General features: G+C 40.6%; 1 long non-coding RNA gene across 1 annotated transcript; it reads left to right on the top strand.

Annotated features, from left to right (window-relative positions):
* Window positions 1-1068: 1068 nt before the first annotated feature.
* On the top strand, window positions 1069-7125 carry LOC144057601 (uncharacterized). Its single transcript, XR_013295294.1, has 2 exons — window positions 1069-1339; window positions 5810-7125. It is a non-coding gene; the product is annotated as an uncharacterized LOC144057601 (long non-coding RNA).
* The last annotated feature ends 16000 nt before the right edge of the window (window positions 7126-23125 follow it).

Genomic DNA, 23125 nt, shown 5'->3' with positions numbered 1-23125 from the left:
AATGTGATATAAGCATGAGTGTTTAAAAGAATACAGTGGAGTAATGATTTTGTGAACTTTATTTGATCTTTGTACCCTCAAATGCTGTTGGAGGGGCAATGTGCATGATGTGTCAGAGTCTTTTGGCATTAGAGACTAAAAGTCTGGGGTTAGATCCTAATTGCATTTCTCCCCCAGTCAAGAAGGGGAACTGTATGTAAATGTCTGTTTACTAATAACATCACGTCTGTTTGCTAATAACATCACACATTTGGTCACTAGGAGATGACATGTCTGCCCTTTGTTCAATCAAGAGCCAGGAGGAGGAACCTTTTATCTTTTTTGTATAAATGAGTCGATGTTCATACAATTGTCACACACTTGGAATCATCACGTTGCATTCTGATGTGATATTCTGACTGTGTCTTTAGAGGCCTCTAAATAAATTCTTGCAGGAAAACTTCTTCATCAGATCCTGAATACAATTATTTTGGACACGCAAAGATTACATTTAATATAGTAATTTAATATTCCTTCAAAATGGTGACGCCGACGTGGACTTATTGAGACGTTTTTCAACAGCTGTGATTGATCCTGAACACCGGATTTCTAAAGCGCAAAAATATTAACAAGGTGAGTGGACATTTTATCCACGTAGAGAAATTCTGGTTGTTTGGGATCAATACAGTTGCATTTCGTCTGTGCTAAGTTGTATTTGGGATCTGTGAACAAGTTAGGGGGGTTGTAGTAATATTTCTTACGGTGGGACGGAAAGTCCTCGATTTTGAAAATTACTACGACATTGAACCATGCATGGGAGTTTTTTCCGCGGTGGAATAGGTTGTGTTTTTATTTCTTCGTATGAATAAGCCGTCAGTATATAAGATACTGGGAGTGCGGAGTGGATTAGCCGCCTGTGTGTTAACAAGGTGTGTGCTGTGTGGAGTTACTGAAACGAGGGACATAATTCCTCGGTGAGTGTCTGTTGTGTTAAATCAGAAGCCGGGAAAATATTAAGTCGCGCATAGGAATGCCCCGTGTTTACGGAAGTGACGTCAAGTCGAAGCGCTTCGCCGTTTAAAACGGCATGTGACATTGGGTACCACGGGGGATTGGCTGTTGGGTTGATTGTAGTTGTGTTATTAGCCGCTAAGTGTTGATCACACTTAAGTGAGTGCTGTTGTGTGTGTTGTGCTTTAAGCGGCCTGTGTTGATCACACAAGGCGTCTGCTGTGTTGAACACCCGTATATTAACGGTGTGTGGTGTAATATTAGCCGTCCGTACATTGTTACGTTCGAGAGCTGTGTGGTTTAAGCCGCCCGTGAAGATCCGGATATATTTGTTGAAGTCGCGCAAAAGGTATTTAATATCTGTTTCGTTTTCGTCTTGTTTGTGTTTGTCTGAAAAAAAAAATATATATATATTTTTTTTTTGGGGGGATTAATGAGAATACTTTTGATCTGTTATATCGTAGTATAATAAGTGAGACGTCACTGACTTTATAAATATTAAAAACGACTAATTACTACATATTATGGACGGAAAAAATTGACCGTAACTAAGGAGGTTTGCATAGACTTCCGGTCGAGAGTCAGAATTGGTCGCTAAGCGAACAGTGAGTTCATGATGCTGGACGCATTTCCACCACGGCGTCAACGTAAGTATGAAACTCTTTTAAATGTATGAATGCGCACTAATTGTGATAGTGGTTGGTTCTCACCGTTGTAAAGTGTGGTGTGTTTGTGGAATTTGATTGTGTAAACAGCGCCAGACGCTGATTACCTCCGTGAAAAACACTTCTATAAGTTTCTTCGAATGGAAGAAAAGTTAGACGGTGCGCAGATGACGATGTTAAGTGATTTTGAGAATGAGGAAACTGATGCTAAGCTAGCGGCTCTGACAGCGTACGAGTTTTGCGCAGGAGATGAATTTTTGGTAAGATGCTACCGTGCGAATCTGTTTTTAAGGCTAAGGATGAGTTAGCTGCGGGCAGCCGCATCTGTTAAGAAATTGGAACATAAATTGGATGAAGTGTTGACTGTGAAAGATGACCCGGGGGGAAAATTTGAACCAAGCGAGAGCTCTTGGCTTAGAAATGAATTGTTGAGTGAACGCGTTTGTTTGTTTGTTTGTTAAGCTCCATGGTGTGTTGTGGCCACGCGGTTTTTCGTTGGTTGTCTTACAATGTGCGCGACGTGTCTGTGTCGCAGCCGTAACGTTGCGATGGATTGTGCGCGAATAAGTCGACATTTGAGCTATAAGTACGTGGTGAAGTTATTATTAGACGAATAAACGGTGTATTTTACAAATGAGTGCGCACTTCGGAGAGGTTTGTGTTCGTCTGTGGTTCAACAACTGAGACGCCACTGAATTAAGTTGAGGAGTGTGTGTTGTGTGAGTGTTTGTTGAAACTATGAATATGTGAAGCATGTGTGAATTGTGAGTTTAAAGGGGGGATTTGATTTCTTCTTGTTTTTGTGTTTTTTCTCCTCAATGCCTTTATGACAAGGGAGAGGAAACTGAAGTTACAGTAAGTGAAAGAAGGACTGAGTTTGTTGGAAGGCAGGTATTTTGTGTCTCCAAAAATGAGCGAGATAAGATAGGATGTATATGAATGGCGTTTTGTAGGAAGAGGAAAAGAGTAGATTTCAATGGAAAAGAGGTGGAAAAAATTTCCTCTCTCTCCAGTTTCTTTGTCCTCAAAAAAGGGTGAAAAAGAATGGTAGCAGGAAATCTGCATATTTTGAAAGGATGGGGGCCGTGAGCTGCTGTTTTAAGAAGGTGGTGATTTGTACTGTTGTCTGTTAAAATTAAATTAAACTAGATAAAAAAGGACAGGGGGGTGTGATACGTTTAGTCCTCTCTTCCATTGTCTCCATTTGGGAAACTTGTAGTCTGTTGTGTGTGAATAGCAGGGGTCTTCTAATGCTAATCTGTTAAGATCAAATTGGTCCTGCTATGCGGAAGGATATAGAGGTCTAGGTGTTAACTACAGGCCACTATCATATTATTTTTAAAATCAGATCTGTGTTTTTATAGTTGAATGAGTAATAAAACCAAATTTTAATATAGTTGAATAAGTAATAAAACCAAATTTTAATTGAAATAGACTTTTCATTTTTGATTTTATATTTCCCCTGCATCTCTGATAACTTATTCGTAAGTGTGAAAATGATTTAACCTTTGTCTTTATCTGAGTCCCATTCTAGAAGTCTGGAAAGGACTTCCATCCAAGTGGCCAGACTGACAGCTGTCACATTTTCTTAAATTTGAGGTAACACATAATGAAGATGTCTATGGTAGACATATGCGTAAATATAGTACTACTACTTGCTATAGTGTAGTGATCAAATTCAAATAAAACCACAAAATTAAATAAATGAATCAATTAAAAATAGTTTGAAAAACAAACGATTTTGGGGGAATTTTTTATTTATTTTTTCTTGGAAATTGAATGACAACAAGCAGTGTTCTCTTGCTATGATCTCATCTCCCTCTGTCTGTTCTGAGTGTATAAATGTTTCAGGCAGGTTCAATCTTTGACTGAAAGGTGTTTCACTTGGGTGACTCAACCGAAAAGTGCTGAAAATGGAATGAACAGCATTCTCCTGCTATGCTTGATGTTCAGAGTGGACGGCGAACTGAACAATGGTCACTTTCGGGGGGGAAGTGACCACACGGACTGCAAAAAGGATGGTACACTGTAAATCCGCTCGTCCTGTGACTGTTCAATGACTCTTATGCATTGTTTGAGCATAATGTCCAGCAACTTTTTGAGCAGACAGGATAACCATCGATTCTGTCATGATGAACTTTTCCTGAGAACTCCAGTACACAAAGCCCAGTGCCCGCTTTGAACTTTGCCCTGCATAAACTGCTATCGACAAGGACAGGAAGGAATATGAACTACAGTTGTGGACTCAAAGTTCTGGAATCATCTGAGTTTGGTGCCTGAGGTCGTATGTTGTATTCTGTTTGTAGACATTTGCACTCTGTACTATGTCAGAAAGGAGATGTGATCTATAGCAACGCAGTTTCGGAAATTGAGAACAGCTTATGTGAATTAAGGTAGTACAAAATTCATTCTAATCCTTAAATACTATATTTTCCGTTGTTCGATGCTTGTTGAATTTGGCCTTCTATTTTTTTCCCCCATTTCTCTTTTATAACTTTGGCTTCTCAGAGTGGACTCAGATATGGAACACTTACGGCAAATTTGCTGGTTAAATTTTTAATTTTGATTAAGCTCAACAGCACTGATCTTTGGATTCCACGGGGAATGCACAAAGGCAAAGTTCCCTGCTGTGTTTTTACAAGCCCCCACTACTCTGTAGAAGAGGTGAGGTTAGTTAGCATCTTAAGAATACTTTTTGGTAGGTTTAAAGTAGGGATTTTGTTTTGTTTTTCTGATTATAACTCGTTCCTTTTACTAGTTGAGATGGCAGATATTTGGAAGATTTGTGACCTGCAATAGATTAATGGGTTGTTTAAAAAAAATAATAATAATAATAATAATTCTTCTCTTCCTGACCCTAAAAGTCCTCCGCTGCAGGATCTTAATTTACATCTGCTTAAGTTGGTTGTTTTTCTAATCTACAGGATTCAAATTTACATTACAAACTCTTGCCTCAAAGGCTTTTGTTTTGATGGCTCCTGGCTAGCTCAGCTGGAAATCTTTTTATAGTTCTGGTGTTGGCCAAATTGTCACAATTTGGTTGTTTTTTAATCTACAGGACACAAGGTGTCTGTTTTTCCTCTTTGAAGCAGCAATTTGGAAGCGGCTGCAGTTTTCACATTCAGGTCTGAAATGATCAAAATTGATCTTTATCAGATGGGGGAATGATTGGTCTGTCTGAGTTTGTTGAAAAGGAAGTCTGATGTGAGAATGACTGGTCTGTCTGATGTGAGAATGACTGGTCTGTCGGTGTATCAAAAGGAAGTCTGATGTGAGAATGAAGTTTGGTGTGAGGAATTTACAGGCAAAGAATGGAGCGGAGAATTGGAGGATTTGACCATGGGAGGAAAAGTAAGTTCTACAAAGATGACAAAAGACGACCCTTATAGCAGAAATACGGTAAGTATGTTCCATCTCAGAAACGATTGAAAAGTATAATTTCTAGAGCCCATGGAATATGCCATTTAGGTGTGGAAGGAACATTGACACACCTGGGTGACATTTTTTCATGAGACAAGTTGTTAAAAATGAACTGCAGTGTTTATTTAAGGTATAAGTATAAATCTCTTCTCAGACTGTTCATGGCCCGGCCGGACATGAATAGTTCTGAGTTAAGATGATGTTGTTTTTAAATGATTTACACTGCTATAATAAGAAACCAGCATTAAAAATACAGAAATTTGATGTACAACAAAGAGCACATTTATGCTAAAATCTACAACAGTAAATATCATGGTAAAATATTTGATTAATCATTATCTACCATCATAAGGGTTTCCTAGGATGATTGGATCAGACAAACCCACTTGAAAAAACAAAACTTCATAAGATATAGAAAAGGCATTGATTAAAACATATATTATCTCTGATCTCAAGGACATTAAAGAAAAATAGAAATATTAAACAATTGGCCTCATAAAGTTTCAATGGCAACAAGACTTTCATTATTATGCCATTGAATGTACAAATGTCATTAAACGGATTCTGTTTGAATGCCACAACAAAAATAACTTTTTCCGTGTCCAACAGCATGTTTCAGGACCTACAGAACTTAAACAATTAACATTTGCTAAAAATTACCAGGTGCTCTTTTCAAAGTAAAGAATGAAGACTATATGTTATGAGTGACTAAATGAAAATGATTTTGCACACAGATTGGTTTGCTGATCATAATGGTGGGGGTCACATCCACCACGTGAGCCACGAGGTCCCAGGCTCATCAAATCACATCAATTGAAACCGACTGAGGGGGTTGACTAAGCTGCTGATCTGCGTCCACACCAATTGGAGCCATCTAACGGATCCCACCACACCCGGTTCCAGTGTCTACCTGACAAGCTGCCCAAGGACAAGGAGGAGGTCGCTGAAAGAAGATTCATTGGAGTGCCTTTTCCCTGGGCACGGATTGACACAGTTGGAAAAGCTGATCAAATGTCAATCTGCTGTTTGAAAGGGGGAAATCACTCAAATCCCCTTTTCATCAATTCACAAGGATTGAGTCACACTGGGAATGAAGTCCCGTGACCTTTCCTGCGATCTCTGGCAGTGAGCCAGGGTTCGGAAAAAGGCTGACAAACGCCTCTTTTTAAAAAAAATTTGACCAACTGTCGAACGCACTTTTCATTCAACAAGACCTTCATCAGGAGATGGCTTCGAGGGACGGACACATCTGCTATTGCGTCGTGACACTTAACCACATCACATAGTGTTATGCCTCACATTTATTATGCCCCTTCCACCGAATTTTTTAATGAATCAAACTGAATTTTGACTGCTAAGCCCCTCTATCTTTCTCTCTCTCTCTTTCTCTTTCTCTCTCACCTGCTATTCTTATTTTCTGAACTCCACACATAAACATTGCTTCATTTTTGCGACGATCAAGATTCGCGCTGGACTTTCTCTCTAGACTATTGTGGGATTAAATGTCCGGTTTTTGAACTTATAGAAGTTCAATGGTAGGACTGAAGACATTTAATATTTTCAATTTGATGTTTTACTGTTTTTGAATTTACTTATAGGCATATCAATGTGATATAAGCATGAGTGTTTAAAAGAATACAGTGGAGTAATGATTTTGTGAACTTTATTTGATCTTTGTACCCTCAAATGCTGTTGGAGGGGCAATGTGCATGATGTGTCAGAGTCTTTTGGCATTAGAGACTAAAAGTCTGGGGTTAGATCCTAATTGCATTTCTCCCCCAGTCAAGAAGGGGAACTGTATGTAAATGTCTGTTTACTAATAACATCACGTCTGTTTGCTAATAACATCACACATTTGGTCACTAGGAGATGACATGTCTGCCCTTTGTTCAATCAAGAGCCAGGAGGAGGAACCTTTTATCTTTTTTGTATAAATGAGTCGATGTTCATACAATTGTCACACACTTGGAATCATCACGTTGCATTCTGATGTGATATTCTGACTGTGTCTTTAGAGGCCTCTAAATAAATTCTTGCAGGAAAACTTCTTCATCAGATCCTGAATACAATTATTTTGGACACGCAAAGATTACATTTAATATAGTAATTTAATATTCCTTCACACCCCAAAAGTTGAGATTGTTGTTAAAGTGTATGAAAATAAGAGATGAATCAACAATGTTGTCGTTGCTTTTGTTGTAACATGCTAGCGCTAGTGGCTAGCGCAATCTGGGAACTAGCTAAATTGGTTTAAAAATAACCCGAGATTGTTCACCTCAAATTCACAAATGATAAATGCACATAGCAACCAATAAAAGTCGAAAGTACAGAGGAAGAGCAATAATGTCTGTGTTTTGGGAGCCATCTTACCTCAGAGCATACGTTGCCATGTAGTCCGGTCCGGGCAGTAACATCGCCAAATGTTTGTAATCCAATTGATTTCACTAATCAAACGTTTCAACATGTAAGCTACCACTTTAAGACGTGTTGAGCTAAATCTTCCGCATATGTCTTGCTTACACAAGTAACCTTAGAGGAAGCCATTGAGGATGTTTTAGTGTTGTGTTGGTTTGACAGCATGATCACCTGTCTTTGTTGCAGGCCTAATTCAATTCTCACTCAGAGACGGTCTGAGTGTAAGTCCGAATGGTTGTCTATCTCTACATGTGCCCTGCGCCTAACTGTTGACCATTTCAGGATTTAGTTTGTCTTTGAAGTAAGATGGGACAATCAGATGTCAGTGATGTCACAGCCCTCCATGGCCTGCCTTGCTGGACCAGATTGAAGGAGGTTTTGATCAACGATGCCATTGTCACTGCTCAACCTTGAAAAAGTGTAATAGAAAAGTGACCAATCATGGCAGAGCTGGTGGGAAAATAGGAATAACTCCTGTATGTGCTCTACAAAAGGTGATGAACTCTTATTGACTTTACATTTCCTGATAAAGATAAAACTGTAACAAGATACCAAAACACCATGTAGAGTAACATATAGCTAACTTTAGAAGAGAAGTTCCTATAGAAATGCATTGCAGCATGACACCATGATGCCAGTGAGTGGAGTTGATGCAGGAGATGCTGGTCAATATGACTCCTAATAAAGCATGAGTTCATTTCCCCGCTCCACTCCCCCCTGGCAGCTCCATATACAAGTCAAATCGTTTTTTTGCCTCCCAAAGCCCCTGTGATTTATGACCTGGCTCCATTGACCAGAGCAGCTAGTTTTCATTTTTGTTAAATCATGCGGCCCCCTAAATGAAACTATTGATTTAAAGTCAGTTTACTGAGGATTTAATTTGTATTTGGAAAATTAAAGCAGGTAACGCTTTATAATTTCACACTACACTGGTGTGGAACCAGTTATCCCTCGACTTGCTGTATCCTTAGAATAACCACTAAACCCACACCCTCCCCCAAATCCAACACACACCTGCGCACACACACGCACACACACGCACACACACACACACACACACACACACACACACGTTCCCTTCTCATTTCTCCTTCCATCTGGTTTCAGTGGCCACTTTGTGTGGCCATTAATGAGTTTTGGACAGTGAGAAAAGGGATTTATAATCCTGGGACTCAAGCCCGGACTGTCCCATACTTAGTGGCCCTCAGCTCAGGGCTGCTGCCACAGCACATCACCACTTAGTGACTGTCTTTCTCCTGATTTCCTGTGACCTTGACAGAGGTACAGAGTTTCCATTTGACTTTCCTAGCGTAGTCATAATTTAATTTACAAAGAAAAATGTGAAAAAGTGCCCCAGTGCACAAAGCAAGACCAATAAAGGCATGCTAGAATGAATGTGGTGTCGAAGAACCCGAACAGCCCTGACCCTCAAACACCTTTGGGAGGCCTCTCATATTATTTTAACAGTATTATTATTACTATTACTACGTTTACATGAAGTCAATATTCCAGTTAAGGTTAAAATTTCAGTTTCTGAAAAATGCGGGATAACCTGTTAACATCTGTGAGCAGACAGATTCACTCCTGGCATATCCCAATAGATGTAATTTCCGCTTTTAACTTTTGATCTTCTTCTTAACTTTCTATGGTCAATAAAAGGCATCATATTCATGTCACTCAACCACACTAATAAAGTAGACGGTTTCCTCTTCACATCATAAGTGTGGTTTGTCCTGCTTCGCCATGTTTCCATTTTTGATTACATCTGTGATGTATTTCCAGCATGTCAAATGCATAGACTTATTCACAGGTTGACTTAACATTTTCGCCGTAGAGACAGAAAAATAATGTGAAGACGCCAAAGAAAAATCAATTTATTCAAGTTAGGCTTGTTTAATGAGTGGTAACGTAAGATGGCCCCAACGCAAACAAGTAATTCAAGATTACTGAAAGTTCCATTCAAAGGAGGCACCTCAATCGCATTTATATATCCAAATATTTGGGTTAGAAAAGGGGTAACACCCATGTGTCTTTTTAAAAACCCGAATAAGACCACAAGAGAATATTCGGGTTTTTGTGCATGACCTTTAAAAACCCTGAATATTGCCAATATTCATTTTTTAAAAGGGTTATTGACTGCATGTAATGTCCTGATGCTTTTAGTCTGTAGTGTATGTCAGATCGGTCCCTTTGTTCAGTGGTTTGTCAGCATTGCAAACTCTTCTTATTTACCAGAAACTTTGTAAAATGATGAGTTGATGACATCAAAACTGGAGAGGGAAAAAAAAACCCATATCATCCCACATCGACTGCAATGCGGTGTCTCCAAAATGGCACAGCGGGGACAAAAAGCTACTTTGTTAGTGTTTCCATCACAAGATGTCTCAGGCACTGCTGCTTCTCCTTTTGACAAGAAGCAGAGAAATGATGCATCCCGCCATTTCAAAAAATGATACTTCCTGGCCAAAAAGCAAGCTACAATTACAGCTCATAACAGGGTGACATGTTTGTGTGTGATTGTACCTTATTTGTGAGGGAAGCCACGCTCACTGTCGCCTTGCCTCAGCTACATGTTGAACCGCTCTCGGCCTGCTTGCCTTCCCTCCACTGACGCTGTGGCAGCCAGACAATCCTCCTCTATCCCCGACCCGACCCCTTCACTCTGCCAGGAGCTCCTTCATCAGGCCCTTCATTAACCTCTCCTCTTCCTCCTGGCATTGAAAAGGCACTGCCTTTAAACCTTCCCTCCTTCATCACAGTTTTCAATAGTGAACATGTGGTTGAATGGCTGGATCACTTTCTCCGTACCCCCCTCCACACTGCCTGGTTTATATTATATTTAGTAAAATTAATCACAGTTATCACACCTCCTCCTCCTCCCTTTTTGTCTGAACCTGCCGCTCGCCGGGTGGTGGGATGGCATGGCTGTCTCTCTGGCCTTAGCACCTCCGAAAGGGCTGTGCATGTCGCTCCCCCTCTCCGTAAAAATAAAAGAGAGGGAGGATCGGCGGGTGGGGGTTGGTAGCTCTAGGGTGTCATTAACTCCTTTCTTCTAACCAGGAGGAAACAGCAGTTTGACTACCATGATCCCGACCCCTTCCCCCACATTGGGCAACATCTTCTGCGCCACCCCGTCAGCCCTCCTGTTTCTTTCTATCCTTCATGAAGCTCACCACCCAGGATGGCAATAACTGTTTATTAACATGTCTCTGACTTCACTAAACTCTTTAAATGGTGCTTATCCCTCCACCCACCACCTTCACATAGATGTCACTGGAAACCTGTGCTTTCCCTTTCAATAGCAGGGACCCGTTTGAGCTATGAGGTTTTTAACCTTTTAACTCCACACACTGTGTGCTGAATATTTCTGATTATTTTGTCTGGAATTGTGCATACGCGCAAAGTTTTCCAAAATGGCCAATAACTACTTTCACCAACCAATCCTGTAGACAGCACATATGGGGAAAAGTTCCAGGGTGGCAGTGAGCTGAGGTTATAAACTCCAGATGAATTAGTTAGAAAATTAAAACTTGTTTAGATTTGAAATACAGTATATCTTTGGTGACACCAGTTCTACAACTTTTCTGACACACCTTAAATATTAATGGCTTGGTTTGAACATGCAGTACCTACACAATGAATAATTATTTGGAGACTGTGCCAAGTTTTTTGTTAGAAGCCATACTACTGATGAAGAGGAGAATGAACACAAGTTGCTAACTGTAATTTTGACCCTGAAATGGATGAATTCCATTTTCACTATTTTAATAACGCATTAGATTTATATAACGCTTTTTTACACTTAAAGACGCTTCACAGTGGTTACATTACTCGTGCGCTCACACATTAACACTGTGGTGGCGGTAAGCTATTCAAGTAGCCACAGCTGCCCTGGGGCAGGCTGACGGAAGTGTGGCTGCCAGTTTGTGCCTACGTCCCCCTCCGACCACCACCAAACATTTGCACCTTCCATACATCAGTGTGAGTATTACAGGAGGCAATGTGTGTGAAGTGCCTTGCCCAAGGACACAACTACACATGACTACTGAACGACCGTCTCTGCACCCTGAGCCACGGCCACCAGGTTTTGTGAAGAAAAAAAATCTATATGAAAAAAACAGTCCAATCATTGTCTTGGAATGCACTGCGTTCAACCCTTGAGGTTTCCCTGTACTACTGTATAAGAATATATTGTGTTAATTCTCCAACTATGCCATAGCAAATGCCCACCCTGCTACGCACAATTCATCTTTGTAGATGTTGCGATGTATTACAAGATCAACTTCTTAACGAATATTTTGGTTTGTGACAAACTGTATATATCTCAAGGGGTTGCAATTTCTCAAACGGTTAGTACTTTCATATTTTGGACGTAGCCTAAATGATCTTTTAAAAGCTTTGAATCACAGCAGGAGGTTGCGCACATTCCCTGAGAGACAATGAAAAGTCCAGAACACCAGAGAAGTGTGCGTGCGTGTGTGTACGTGAAACCAGTCTTTAAAATATTTTACAGACAGCATCAATCTTGAGTGCAGCTGTCAGTCAGATCCAGCTTTGATTACCCTGGTCCCGAGAGGATGGGGCGCGACTGTTTTCAGGGTGATCCAGGACAGTAGTAGGTTGACTGACTGTATGAGTGTCCCCGAGGGAGCTTGCACGAGGGTCTTTGGGCTGGGCTGCCAAGCTCATATCTCTCTTCTCATGGAAATCACCCCGGGTCGATGCGGAGAAAGTGGAGGAGGAGGAGCCGAATATCGTGTGAAACCGACTCTGGCCGAACACACAAAGATGATTGCTCACAAGGGATTGTTTTTTATGTCATCAAAAAGAGGTTTGTGCTTTGTACAATGGCCTCCCTCTTTTGGCAGCACTTTAAACTGTAGCTATTTCAAATCCATACCACATAAATTGCCTTTCCTAAACTAAACCTTAAAAGCATGCTTTGGCATTAAATTAAGTTGTCGCATACTCGTCACAACTACAGCATCACAAATTGTAGAGTGGCAAATGTGCATTAAAGTGCATTTAAAACAAATGTTTTTAATGATAAGCATTATGTTGTTGAAAAATATCTGCTTAAACTTCCAGCTACTTACTGACCAACATCAGTAAAAACAGATACTCAGGGTTAAGTGCAAAGTGTTAAATGTGGGATTATATATGATTTAACTGGGATACAGTGTTCTGAGTCAAGGACTCTAATTTCCCAAAGAATGAAAAACATCCATCTATTTTAAATGCAGTGCATGTACTGGTCTGGGTAATTCATCTTGGGGATCATTCAAATACAAAGCTCTCAGTGATAAATGTAAGCTTAGAAAGACATAGATAGATGTGTGCACATTCAGAAAGGTATGCACTACATTTGAGGAATGGTGGAATTCACAGCACTACCTCTTCATAACAAAGCCCTGGAAAGTTGAGGCTGACACACCAAAAAATGAATGAAAGTTTAATTCGGAATGTTTGTCAGGAGGTGTAGTTTATACTGTTTGGCATACCTGCCTTCCCCAACCTATACGTCTATGCCAACATTAAAAACAAATAGCTGGACAGAGAAAAGCCGGAGAGGAGGAAATTTGCTCGAGTGACACATTGATTTTGTTTGGCACAAGAGAGCACTTCATTCTCAGTCATGGCAAAAGTACCCGCCCCAACACACACACACACACACACACACACACACGCACGCACGCACGCACGCACGCACGCACGCACGCACGCACGCACGCACGCACGCACACACACACACACACACACACACACACGCACGCGCGCACACACGCACACACACATTTTACAAATAGGAGAGCAAAGACATCCATGCAAAACAAAATCCTTCTTTCACAATGCATGTAAAAATTATTGTCTTTTGATTTCTATTCAGCACCGTTTGTTTGTTCGACAGGATTATACTGTACAAAAAGCTATTGAGCTGATTTCCACTACTGTTGCGGAAGGGTGGGCCATGAGACAAACCCAAACTCCATCAAACAGAAATTAAACTGAAAATGGATAGTGTTGTTTTGTGGTTCAGGTCACAGACCATGTGGGCTACACCCTAATTCAGTCAGCTTTTTAACCATAGTTAACAAAATACAGTGGTGTAAGCAAAGCTTTACTGAAAAACGCTCCCAGGCCAGCCTAGAGACATAGTCTCTCCAGCGTGTCCTGGGTCATCCCCAGGGCCACCCCCCGGTGGGATATGCCCGAAACACCTCTCCAGGGAGGACCAGATGCCTGAGCCACTTCAGCTGGCTCCACTCAACATGGAGGATCCCAGCAAACGCATAAAGTTGGGTCCCATATGGGCACCACTTGGTCTAGTTGGGCTTTGGCTGGGAATGGGCTTAGAGTGGGCTTCATTGTTGGGTCCCACTTGGGCAGTAGATGGGCAAAACGAAGTATGGGCAATAAGTGGGTTCTGGCTGGGCTTCACTCCAAAATATTAAAATTTTGCATAATAACAGCATGTGCTTACTACCTGGCCTGTATTTCTTTAAAATTAAGTAAGATTTGCTTTTTGAAAAAATTGCACACACAAAATCTATTTCAACTTAATATTGACACTTTCTTAAAATAATCGCCCAAGTAATTTTTTTCCAGATTGTTCAGGAAACAAAATTTTTTAACCATTTGCATCATCAGGAGATGATTTCAGCAACAACAACAAAAGTCTTATTTGCAATTATTTTAAGAGGGTGTCAATATGTATTATTTGGACTATTAATGGGCCATTTCATCAAATCTGATAGCACAACATTAATATTCAAACCTAGAAGAAAGCGCTGCACAGCATTCCGAAAAGATATGAGAAAAACCTTCCCAATTGAGCCAATTAAAGGAAGTTTGCCGCTTAGCAACATTTTGCCACCTCAACAAGAACTTCAGGCTCCAAGTTCATATGAGGTGGAAAATGAATAATTTTGTTTGACAGTGATGGAACACTGACCATTTGTTGTTCTTTGGCATTCAATAATAATAAAAAGGTAATTGATTGTATTATTGGCCTCCTTGTTTTTATTAAAGCTTGAAACAAAATAACTGTGTGGCATGAGTGTAAAAGGAGCCCTTATGGGTACAATCAGGAACACTATAATCAGCCCAGTTGGGCCCCAGATGGGAGAAAGCGTGGTTGCCCATGTGGGTTTTAGCTAGGGTCCGTATCAGGCCCAATTTGAGCCCATCTGCAGAGCAAAAATTGGTTAAAAATACAAGGTGGTTAAAAAAGAATACACCAAAATCATTACACGATATTTAAAAAATGAAAAACAATACAAAACTCTAGCTTGGACACACGTTTGGTACATACGGTACCTTCAAGTTTTTATTTCATGCTTTACAAGTGCTCAATGCTCAATGTGGCCACCACCGGCAGCACAGGCAACATCAAGCCGTTATGAGAATTCCTCCCAAACCTCAGGATGTTGCAGTCCACCGTATTGTTGATTGGAGCTGTTATTTGATCTTTCATGTCATCGATATCTCCTGGAAGTGTTGGAACATCAACTTTGTCTTTAACATACCAGGGAGGCTGAGGAGTGTGATCCCTCTATAGTTGGAACACACCCTCCAGTCCCCCTTCTTTAAAAGGCAGACCAAGACTGTCCCCGATGTCCACGCGATTTTATACAGGCTTGTCAACCATGACAGCCCCACAACATCCATCATTCACCTCCATGGCCTCCATGGCTTTGCTACCGAGGCACTTTTTAACCACCTCTGTGATTTCAACCTCACAGATAGAAGAGCCCACCTCAGAGTCCACAGACTCTGCTTTTTCAAAATCAGTGGAATTGAGGAAGCCTTAAAAGTATTTTCCCCACCGACCCACGACATCCCGAGTCGAGGTCAGCAGCACCCCATTTGCAATATACACTGTGTTAATTGTGCATTGCTTACCCCTCCTGAGCCGTCCAGAAGTCATTTTCCATGGCCTCCCTGAACTCCTGCCGTGCCCGAGTTTTCGCATCAGTGACCACCAAAGCTGCGTTCTGCTTGGCCAGCCCGTAACGGTCAGCCGGCCCGGGAGTCCCAAAGGCCAAAAAGGCCCAATAGGACTCCTTCATCAGCTTGACGGCATCCTGTACCACTGGACATAGCGGGTTTGTGGATTGTTGCCGTGACAGGCATCGAACGGAACACCTTACGTCCACAGATCCAATCGACCACCTCAACAATGGAGCCGTGGAACATGGTTCACTCGGACTCAATGTCCCCCGCCTTCCCTGGGACAAGGTTGCCTCTTTGGGCTGTGCCCAGCCAGCCCCTATGGATGCAGGCCCTGTCTCCAGGCGTTTGTCAATGAGCCCCACCTCCAGGCCTGGCTCCAGAGATGTGGCTCCGGTGACCGGCGTCAGGACAAGGAAAACCTCGATCCAAATGCAAGTTTATTGATGTGATTCAACAACTCATTTGCTGAGTCAATTCCAAATATAAATAACCCATAATGGGTAAAGCATTACACAACCCATTAATTGATTTGATCAAGTATTTCATTTTGGATTTAGGGATTTTGACCAAGCTAAAAAAATAACTCAAAATGGGAAAAACATTTAATAGCTCTGCAGTTGGGTAGATCAAACAATCCAGCATTTTCTAGTGTGTATAGTGTGGATTTGAATCCATGACCTCTAAACTGTGAGGCAGATGTGCTAACCAGTCATCAACCATGCTGCCTAGTCATAATATGATTAGCATAATTTGTTATTAGTGGCCGCATTTGTCTGTGTGTGTATATAGGTGCCAAATGAGATGTGAACAGCAGATAAAATTTAATTCCACTACTGACTACATTAACAAACAAACAAACCCGGAAAAACATTCAACTTCCTCTAATTATTAAAAACTTCAGTGTTCTCCAGGAGCATACTGTCATGTTGCATATCAACGTGAGCATACAAGTAAGAATTAGATGAAATACTGCAACTGAAAATAATTCACGCTAATCAATATTACATATATCAGTCGGAAAACAAACTCTTCTCCTTTTGCATCGGACTCCTCAGTAACGTTTCAACCATGTCCATAAAAAAGGTTTATAATTAATTCATACCGATTGCATCTGTTGACTGATATTTTATTAGAGCAAACTTTTTTTGGGAATGTTAACCCTCAACCAGATTAGTGGTGATGGATTTGGTTCATTTTATGGACTCGGCTTTCTCACTGATTCAGTTAAAGTGATTCAATTCATTCCCTATCGAAAAACAACCATAGAAAACATTAAAAGATGCATATGCCATTTTACTTGATTATATATGTAAGGATCCAATACAAACACAAATATAGCAATACATGTGAAAAAAAAGTCAAAACTAAGACTTTTTTTTTTTTTTAAAGATGGTGTCTTTAATTTTCACTCAGAAATAGATACTACATAAACACTGGATGTATACACATGAAATCCTTCTCAATTAACACCTCTAGGCTTTTGTTAATGTGTTGTGGTGATTTTGTCATCCCTCGAGTCTGTATTTTGCCATTTTACTGTGTTTTGCCATAAGAGGGACGTTTCTAGGCGGAAAGTCAATGTTTACCCCTCCAGCCAATCACAGAGCGGGGGGCGTGTCGCTGGAGGCAGGCGCAATGTTGGCGGTTGAGCCATGGGAGGAGTTAATTTTGAATTGTTTGTTTACAAACACAAAGTCAAAACTTAAGACCCCACCTTTAAAATGGCTAAGAAGACAAAATTAAACAAACCAAAAATTCTCAGATAACCATGCCTGTTTCCTAACAATCATAATAATAATACAAGCACAGTTTTTTGTTTTTTCTTACAGTAAAATATATGAATCATTATTATTACTGTTATATATATATATCATGGAACAGAGTATTAATAACAATAACAATATAATAATAATCCATCCATCCATTTTCTTAACTGCTTAGTCTTCGCAAGTGTCGCGGGGTGCGCTGGAGCCTATCCCAGCTGGCTTCGGGCAGTAGGCGGGGTACACCCTGAACTGGTTGCCAGCAAATCCATGCATAATAATAATAATAATAATAATAATAATAATAATAATAATAATAATAATAATAATAATAATAATAATAATAATAATAATAATAATAGATAGCATCACAATAGCATGTGCATAAAATACATAAGTTACATAATGAATGCTGCATTGCAATATACAATACAGACAGAACAATATGAAACTCATTACAGTGAAACTACAATTGATTATTTGTATTATGATTTGTCAAGTAATATTATTATTATTATTATTATTGACCCCAGACTTGTTTTGAATCAAGAACTGACCAGCTCAAAATCACATGGGCTTATTCTTGCATGAGGTTGTATTTGCCCACATATTGCTGAAGTTGCTTTGTTCATTTGACACATACTGTACATTCCTCTAAAATCCTGTTCTGTGCTGCATACCTATATTTTCTTGATCTGAAAATGAGGGTACATTGCATATTGTAACTTCAGCAATATCATTAACATATCAATTTCTTACACATTACACTGAATATAGGTACTATCACAATTTAACATTGTCATAATTTCTTAACAGCGGTGGCTGCAAAAAAATTGAAATGCGATCCGAAAAGCCTTACTTTCTTCCGCAGTGCTATATTAGTTGGTGAGGTAAGTGTCTCATTTTTATGTCAACACCATTGTGTTGCTAACTGTGCAACACTGTCTAAGGCAAAGAACAATGTGAACAATGAAGCAATGAGGGCCTTTTTACTTTTTGTTCCTGCTTGCATGCAAGACAAAAAGAAATAAACGAAACAAAGAAAAATGAGAACGTTGGTATAATTGTGTGCTAAAGCTGTGGTGTCGATGTTTTAAAAAAAAAGTTTTTAGGCAGGCGGCATACAATGGAATGATGCTCCGCATAAAAGGAATGTAAGGAGGGCTGCTGCGCACATTGCTGCAGATACACAACCATACACACAAACTCACACATGCGCGTCTACACACACGTATCGGTTGTGGCGCCTAATGTCATGTGTGTTCGTGTGTATAGGTTGACAGGGATCAGTGATGGGTGTTAAAACATTTCAGGGCCTTGCGCTCCCCACAGCCATAGCATTGACAGTGTGAGACCTGCCACTGAGCAGCCTAACCTGACACTATTTATCACTGAGAGCATGCAGGAGTCAATGGTACACTGCACACAGCGACACACAATCTCCCTCACTGTCGACTGCACTCTGTCTCACTTCCGCTGCTTGCTGATTTCATTCGCCATCTCCGTAATGTGTCTCTTTGTCCCTCTTTTCTCCCCTCAAAACAACCTCGGAAGAATCCTGGAAGGCTTGCATGCATTTATGCGCATCATAAATCAAAATGATCTTATCAGTCTCAACCGCAGAGTTTTATTTATTGCAAGAAGTGACGATACAATAGAGTTCATCCTCGCTGCCTGATAGCGCATTATCAGTTTAGGATTAAAACTTTAATATGTGCAGCGTTCATTCTCAGTCACACACACACACGCACACACTCTCTCCAACAGTACACCCCCGGGTGCCTTGTAGGCCTACATCTGTTTGTGATATACAATGTAATACAACACGCACCCACACTCCACAGTGTCACAGATTCACAGTACGACAAGGGATTGACACAGTGTAGTTTCCCAAAAGGTCTTGCTCTTTACGACTGTGCCCCCCTTCACCCCCACCCCTTTTCAAATTCTCACCCTGGTAACATGGACAGCCCATAATAGCAGACATGAATCTGTGTCTCCCTTAGCTCCAAACAGATGCTGGCTGTCCATAAATCACATGCCTCCATTTTGTTGGGGAGAACAAAAAGCGCCGTTTCCGTAGGCCTGGTAATAATCCCCGTGCCCCATGTTGTGTTTTGTCTCTGGGCCGCCTCTCGTCTCCCCTCTCCTCTGTCACGCTCCGACTTCTCCACATGCATTACAATAGGGGCAGCCAGGTGATGAATATTTGTGTCTGGCCTGCCGTTAAGATTTCATTAATCAAGCCACGACTTGAGAGGAAAGTGGCGTACCTGGTCGGCCAGCAGGCACTAGGCCCAGTGTACAACCTCCTGGGGATGACTCGCAGCCTTGTTGTTTTATGGACCAAGGCTTATTTGTTGTGTTCTTCTTTCGATTTCTCTCTACCTTACTCTTTAGTTCTTTTGCTAAAGATAATTAATTTGCTTGAAGCAGCAAGAATAACACTGGGGAACAATTTGCCATACATTTTTACTCTGATTAAAGCTAAAATAGGCATGCTGATTCCCCAAAAATTGAAGTCCGTTCTTTTCTAGCATGTCAAATTTTTCCCTTCACAGATAAATAAAGTTCTCCAGATAAGCAAAATTACACTGATTAGCTGTAGTAAAACTGCATTAAGAAGAGCCGATTACGATTGGACTAATCTACAGCTAACGTGGCAACTTGTTTGTGCAGTCACAATTGAGACAGCGCGGTGAGAGCAGCTATAGATAATATTCACATGATGTCATGTGCCCTACATTGTGTGCCATTCATGGGTCCATGGAATGTCGTATGTGACCGGACAAAGAAGTGTCCGGAATTGCAAAGATAAATCGAAAGGATTTCCAACCGACAAAGTCTACCAAAGTGCATCTGATTTAGGTAAGTGTCATTGTAAGATGGTAAAAATGCTTTTACCATAATGCGATCGTGATACATGTGAGCCGCTAGCCGTGGCTGGAAATAGATCTGGTGGTCAAGATGTTCGAATTCCTTAAGGTCTCTTATTTTGCTTTTCCAGCAGCCCAAAAGTTGAAATTGTTGTTAAAGTGTACGAAAAATAATTAACAATGTTGTTGTTGTTTTTGTTGTAACATGCTAGCACTAGTAGCTAGCACGGTCGGGAAACTGGCAAACTTGGTTTAAAAATAGACAGCGATTCTTCATCTTGAATTTACAAATGATAAATGCACAGCAACCAATAAAAGCCGAAAGTAGAGAAGACGCAAGAATGTCCGTGTTTTGGGATTGAGCCATCCTACTTCAGAGCATACGTGATATGTTGCCATATAGTCTGGTCCGGGCAGTAACATTGGCAAATATTTCTAATCCAAACGATTCCACTAATCAAAGGTCTCAACGTGTACCTCTGCAAGGATTGTTGAGATACACAAGCAACGTTTGAGGAAGCTGGGGGTGACATTCCTCAATAACAAAAGAACAGTCAGTGTAAAAACAATAAGAAACACAGCAGAGTCGGCTGGAAAGTTGACCCACCATGAAGGGCCGACTCGCGTTCCCGTGACGACAGTGAATACTATCTATAGGTCAGTACTATCAATATCTGCTAACAGAAAACTAGCATAGTAGGAATTAAGAGGATCACTACAGTAGCAGGGCTTAAAGTAAAAAAATATATCTGAGCCTGAACTTCTTCCGGGGAGCGGTAGTGCAGTGTCCAACGTGCCGATTCGTTGTTCAACCAATATCAAGCCATTGCAATTGGATTTGTGGCCGTGGATGGACTGGGCATTTGGGAAGCTCATGAAATTCCCGATGGCAAATCCTCCCCAAGTGGCAGGTCATATCTTTCATTATCCATTTATATTTTGTATAGTACAGTATAGCACTGCGGGTTGCAACCCCCTCTAATGCTGCAGCTATCGAATATTTAGGTATTCAAATTTCCTATGGAAAATTCTATTGAATAATCAGGTGTTATGATAAAAAAAAAATGTCCGCATAGTGAAAGAACAATTATGAATACAGAAGACATTAAAAATATTAAACTTACTTTTCTAGTTAAATTCCTTTTTTTTTTTTTTACTTAAATTGTGCTTAACAGCACATTATTTTCCTGTGTAGAAAGTTCGTGAGATTTTGGACAAATCTCTCCCCATGGATTTTGGAATGACCTTCCGTTAAGTATTAAGCAACCTCCCTCTCTACCCACTCTTAAAACACATCTTTGTTCTTTGGCGTTTGACTCGGCATGAGACTCATCATTGTTTCAATGTTTTATGGTGCCTGCTGTATTTTATTATTAATTTATTTATTTTATTGACTTACCTACTTGTGTTATTTTATTGATTTATTCATTACCCACTTAAGATAATTATTAGTGTATTTGGTGTTATCTTAGTTTTACCTGTCTTTATTACATGACTGATTTTTACTCCATGTACACCACTTTGTATGAAATGAAATTCCGAGTTGAGTCGTTTTTGTGACGTTAGAACCACAGTTGTGATTTTGCTGACCGTCAAATGCACAATTGAGTGAGCTCGGTTTATTAAACTGACCTCTAGGAACGACAACTGTGCCCGGCTGTCAGCATCAAAGTGTGCAAATCATCATGTCGATTAGACTGCCGTTGAAAAGTAGTCCGATGACTCTAACTGCAGCCACTAGCACCGTTAGCATGCTAACACTGTAGAAACCCAAAACACCGACAACAGGCACACCGTGCAATATAATGCCAGCGTAATTAAGTCTTCGTTTAGTGCCCTTAATTGGTGATCGAACGCGATTTCTGTACGAAGTTGTTTTGGTGACTTCATCGCAATTGTTTACGCCGGCAATAAGAACGGCAGACACACGTTCCATCTGTTGCGCCGCGACTGCCAAAAACGCTTCCGGAAAAAAAACTTCTAAATAAAAGTTCATTGGCATTGCGCTCCACATATTACTTGGTATAGGAAGGTTTATTTTGAAGTTGGCCTTCTCTCCGCATTGCCGGTGTTTTGCCAGACGTGTCAAATATTTGCCACATGTAAACTGTTTACTTCGCTGGATTTGTCATTGCGATGGTGGCTCTTACGCCGGAAATCCGGCACTGTGCCGGAGTACTTTAAGACCCGCAGTAGGTGTGTTTTCATTACCCTCAATTTTGCACAAAAGGCAAGTTGCGCAAAGGCTAACTGGTAATGGAAACACAGGACTTTGGAAAAAACTCACAAACAAGCTTTTACGCTCTCATGAGGTGGTTTTGAAGATGTGTCGAAATCAAAGTATTTTGCAAAAGTGTAATGTAAACACTTTTTGAGCATTCCTTGCAGTCGTCATGTGACCCCCGCCCGGTCACGCAGTAAAGGCCACTCGCTTTCGTGTCGGAACTGCCTCCCGAGAGGATAACAAGTCTTTTTAAGCACAAAGCGATTTCCATGCACACTCATACATCGTTGCATGAGAAATGGCCGTTCCCCCCGGGCAACAAGCAATCGAGCAACATACGGTGCAAGTCGTCGTTGAAATTCGTTCTAAGTAATCTTAACAAACATAAGATTTGAAGAAGAAACATCATGAGCACCTCCTACAGAACTAAGAGATCTCGGGAAACGGGATAATACGAGAATTGCGCCTCGGAAGCGAAACACTATTCAATGGAAACAGCTACAAATCGAAATTGTATTTTATCGAAATAGTACAATATAGCTTTTATTTTTGCAAAAAACTGTAATGGAAAGGCAACTTCTGTTGGCTTTTCTCCCAAAATGGGAATAGTATTATAAGTTCTATTTCACTGTATGCTCTTTTTTTCTCGAAGCCATATTCAGGCCTCGTTATACTCCCTAACCTCACAAGCCTGATCTTAATCTGGAACTTCACTCGGCAGATCCATTTTGGAAAGGAGGGACCTGCTATACAATACTTTGAGCTGATTGGACGATGCAGCATCTTTGTTGTGACCAATCATAGCAACGGATAAAAAAC

This window comes from Vanacampus margaritifer, chromosome 9 (assembly GCF_051991255.1).
Source record: "Vanacampus margaritifer isolate UIUO_Vmar chromosome 9, RoL_Vmar_1.0, whole genome shotgun sequence".
Lineage (NCBI taxonomy): Eukaryota > Metazoa > Chordata > Actinopteri > Syngnathiformes > Syngnathidae > Vanacampus > Vanacampus margaritifer.
This window is presented reverse-complemented; position numbering and strand designations above follow the sequence as displayed.